Source organism: Pteropus vampyrus, unplaced genomic scaffold (assembly GCF_000151845.1).
Source record: "Pteropus vampyrus isolate Shadow unplaced genomic scaffold, Pvam_2.0 Scaffold11, whole genome shotgun sequence".
Lineage (NCBI taxonomy): Eukaryota > Metazoa > Chordata > Mammalia > Chiroptera > Pteropodidae > Pteropus > Pteropus vampyrus.
Window position 1 is genome coordinate 489,587 of NW_011888792.1, and position 4,702 is coordinate 494,288.

The 4,702-nt window shown below is 36.4% G+C and overlaps 1 protein-coding gene across 1 annotated transcript in view; it reads right to left on the reverse strand.

The window, feature by feature from the left end:
* The window catches only part of DMGDH (dimethylglycine dehydrogenase), a 61,386-nt gene that overhangs the window by 40,965 nt on the left and 15,719 nt on the right, over nt 1–4,702 (reverse strand). The window lies entirely within an intron of this gene.

Genomic DNA, 4,702 nt, shown 5'->3' on the forward strand with positions numbered 1-4,702 from the left:
TCAAGTTAACCTAAATCTAGCTAGGATTATACTTCAACCCCTGCTAGATCACCTACCTACCAAGTTCAAAAGGAAGAGAGACAAATGTGGAGGGATCATCTAAAATCTACCATTACCACCTAGAAAACACTGAAGAGAAGAGTCAATAAAAATGATCATTTGGAAATGGGTTCCATTTTTTAAAAAAATGCAGCGATTAATAGAAATGGAGTTAAAATGAAGGGTGCAGTTTCGTAGACAAGTTTCCTTGTACTAGTGATTTATACAGTGGTAATGATGGTTTATATAGTGACATTCTCTGATGCAGAGTATCAGGTAAAATTAAGCAATTCTTTTTGGCTGAACACTGGACTTCAGGTTGGCACCATCCAATCACATTTCTGATTTACCGTATTAGGAAAATTCTCGAGTAAAGTTTACAAAGCTATCTCAGGCTTACAGGCTTACAGAGTCAATTGGAAATGAAAACAAGAGAAACATTCATCACCATGCAAAGAAAAAGCCTGCATCATAATAAATAGCTCCTGTCCTATGCCCCTGAGCTGCCTCTGAGGGGAGAGGTAGAATGCAGGTAGAATTAAAAACAGTTTTTTAAGCAATACTAAAGGCAAATTAGCCTATTGTACACCAAGAGGTCAGGAGTGTCAGAAACTGTTCCTCTGCTCTGCTTGCTCAAGAATAAAGTTACTTCAGTCTCCCTCTCAGACCAGGGCATAGACTTTTAAGGAAATAATTAATCATAATAATGATTATGATTATCATACTTAATTTTTTAGTGTTTTCCATATGGTAAACCCTTTCTGGATACTTTACATTACTAGCTCATTTACTAACCATAATAACTTTTTGGAGATGTTATCTCCATTTTACAAATAAGTCATTTGCCCAGGTTGCATGGTAACAAAACACACATCAGCAAATGGACATAGTTTTTACTTGTAGACTTTCCTTTTCATGGATATCCTAAAGACTCAACAGCCTCCTGTTACGACTCCACGTAAAGAAACTTCTAGCAGGTGATAGTACAATTGAGTAGATAATAGTGGCCTTTATATTTTCAACATTTTGCTTATATTTCCAAGTCATTATCCTAGTTCCTTTCATTAAATTTCAGAGCTGGCCTGAAGGCCTCACCTGAATTGGTGAGGCATCCTGGTGTCACTGAGTAACTCTGGGAAACATTCCATCAGACACGCATTTTCAAATCCTATTAGCATGATGCCTTCTGTAAAGATTGCTTTTATTCATAAAATGGATCTTTGTTAGTTTTGATTATAAAAGGAAGCATGTTGATGCCTTGGCCCCCAATTACTGAGGCTTACCATTTGGGGAGCTTCTATACTTTAAATAAGGTTTTTTCAAAACAGATTTACAATTAATTAAACACACACTGCTCCACACCTTCCATGGACTACTAATATGTAATCAGTCAGAGTTTTTCCAGTAACTTTTGCCCAATGGAAGAGAAGAGATGGAGGAAAAATAAACAAATAAAAAAGATATGGACCAGAGATATGATCTGAATGACATAAAGAATTGATGCAATATACAGATGATATATTATAAAATCGTACACCTGAAACACATATGTTATTAACTAATGTCACCCCAATACATTTAATTTAAAAGGAAAGAATTGAGAATTGAGACAGCATAGTTCTTCATACCACTCTCAGCAAGGAGCTGCCTGGAGTTACCAAGAACTGAGGACAAGAAAGGCAGCGATGTGACTGAGATGCTTCAAGAACAAAGACAGCAGAGGGACATCCTGGGGAACAGCTTCCTGATGTTGACCCAGAAAAACAATCCCAGAAATTAGGTTGAAGGTGTGGCCCCGTGTTTACCACCCCACACAGGGCCACACTGTCAATCTAATTCTAAGGATTTGTTTTCCCAGGACAGCACCAGAAGTGTTTTCTAGCACCTCCTGCCATTGCCCTCCCTCGCCCTGATTGCCCCAAAAGATTTCACAGCTGCATAAAATATGTCAGATCTCTTTGGAAAGAATTCTTTCTCTTTAGTGATTCTTTATTCCTCACAGTTTGTTATTTAGAGGAAAAAATTATTACAATGGTAATGAATGATGCAAAAATTTTTTATCCATTTTAGGGAAACAATAAATAACTGTGTTAAATTAAGGTCTTCTACATGCTTCCTCAAAATATCAGTTGGGAGTGTACGGCTGCCTGAAGCACTGTGTTGAGAAAAATGATGGGGTTTGTCCAAGCTCATCTGTGATCAATTAGCAATGTCTGCCATGGGTGCTGATATGGAAGTCAAAGTATGTTTGTTCAGTATTTGCTATCACTATGAAAACAGTAAAATGTTCTAGGGGCTGAATTCGTAAGCTCATAAAGAAAGATGTACAATTACAAAGAATCTTAGCTACCTGGTAAATAAGGTGTCAGTGATTTCATGGTCTTAGATATTCTAGCAGAATTTAGATCAATGATACCCAATGACAGCAAGGGGTAGGGATATCAGATGGGGATTGTGGGGGTATGAGTAGGGGGTAGAGGCAGGATCAAAAAAGAAAGTTCAGAAAGAAAGCAATATTTATTCTTTTGCTCTTTTTTTCCCCAGCAAGTCATTTTCTATTACTGTATTTTGAATTTCAAATGATGTCAAAGAAGTCATGAGAGTTTTACACTTTTCAAATGGGGGAATAGGTTAGAAAGATTCAGAAATACTAATTTAAACTCTTAAATATTGAAAATATAACTTCTTCTAGAACCACTAAAAGTGTTTTGTTTAAAATAAATAACATCAATTGTAGTTACAATTTAGAGGAAAGAATCTTAAGGGTCCATGTTTCTAGCATGTCCTCATGGCATAGCATTTGATCTGAAAATAATATAGATTGTTTTTATTGTATAATTTAAGCACTGACTCAAAGAGTAGACAACAAGAAAATCAGTTACTGCCTCATGCTTATTTTAGGTTTTAAATTAACCATTATGAATAATAGGTAAATATAAAGTATTAGCCCAGTTTAGACTGCATAAGTATTTTCATTTGCACAAGAATTTATTTTTGTGTGTATGATGATTGAAAATGACTTCACAAGCAAATGACCTATTAACTCAAGAATCAAAAGACGCAAGTCCAAGTCCTGGCTCTGACATAATTGTGTTACTTTGCCGAGTGGCATGACCTTTCTGGACCTTGATTTTCATAAATGGAAAATGAATAAGTTGTTAGATTATCTCAAATATCCCTTTTGGCTTCATGGTTCTGAGTCTAAATTGTAATAGAGTAACCTGAGAAAAGATTATGAAGTATGTTTAATAATGCTGTGAAAGGAAAGGATTAAAAGTTTTTTGACTAGAGTCAAGTAATCAGAAATAGATGACAGAGAACACAAATGATTAAATCTGCCCTAAAAGAGCAAACTGAGAACAAAGATGCTCATGAATTGGAACACTAGAATTTAATTACTAGTGTAGGGAACGAGTGAACATAGGAAAGAAAAGGAAGCATAATTTGGCAAAACATGATCTGAGCTGAATAAAACGGAGCACAGAGAAGAATGCCAACTTTCTATAGATAAACCAAGGACATAGTGGTACCTCACACACTAAGAGCAAAGGGATGGAAAGAGGGCTTTGTAGCTTAGAAACAGACATGATGTTCGCCTTGGGAGCGTGACAGTGTTTCATAACAATATTCATAATATAAAACATTACTTTATGGTGTGATATCTTCTTTCTTTGCCACTTGAAAAACCCCACTAATTAAAAAAAAAAAAAGAAAAGAAAAAGATATGACACTTACCTGCAGCATTCACAATTCTATTTGCTTTCATAGATCCCTGTGGTGTTTCAACATCCCATGTTCCATCTGACCTGGGTTTCAGAGAAGTCACCGGGGCAGGATATTTTAAAAGGGCACCATATTTTCTAGCCCCGGCAGCCAGGGCCATAGTTAGAGAGTAAGGATCAATGTGACCATCTCCAGGATTATACAGTCCAGCTAAAATCTAAATCGATGGTAAAAGAGCCAATATGCAAACAAATATGCACGTATTACTCACTGTAACCATATCTTACCAGCAAATGTTTAATAAAACTGTACTTTAAAAGTGCATTGGGCAATCAGATTGTCTGCACTTCTTTTTCCTGTATCAAAGCTCAGACTTAGGCAAGACTCACACTGAGAGTTAAGTAGACAGGCTATTTAATAGAGCCTTGCAATTGTCTCCAATATCCATTCTCCCTGCCCCCATAGCAATGGAAACTGAATGTTTATTTAGACACATGGCCACTAAGAACAAAGAGTTTCCAATTGTTGTCAGCTATCAGTCCCAACTGATAGATAAAACTGTTACAAAGCTCTGGTCAGTAAAATGCAAATGAAAGTGTCACATGGCAGCTTGACAAACCATTATGAAAAGACTACTGGCTTATTATGCTCTTCGTCCCTTCTTCTTTGTCTCTTCCTCCATCCTGCTGTCAGGAATGCAGACATGATAGCTGGAGCTCTAGTTGCCATCTTAGAATGAGAACATAAGAGTCACACTCTAGGAAGACAGAACAATGACTTGGAAGGTGACTGAGTTCCTGAAGTCTCTACTGAAAGAGTTACCATTCAAGTCCGGACTGTCTAAATGAAAGAGAAGTAAACTTGTATCTTGTTTAAGCATTATTTTGGTTTCTGACATTTGTAGTCAAATCTAGTACTAACTGATCAGTTGTTTATATTT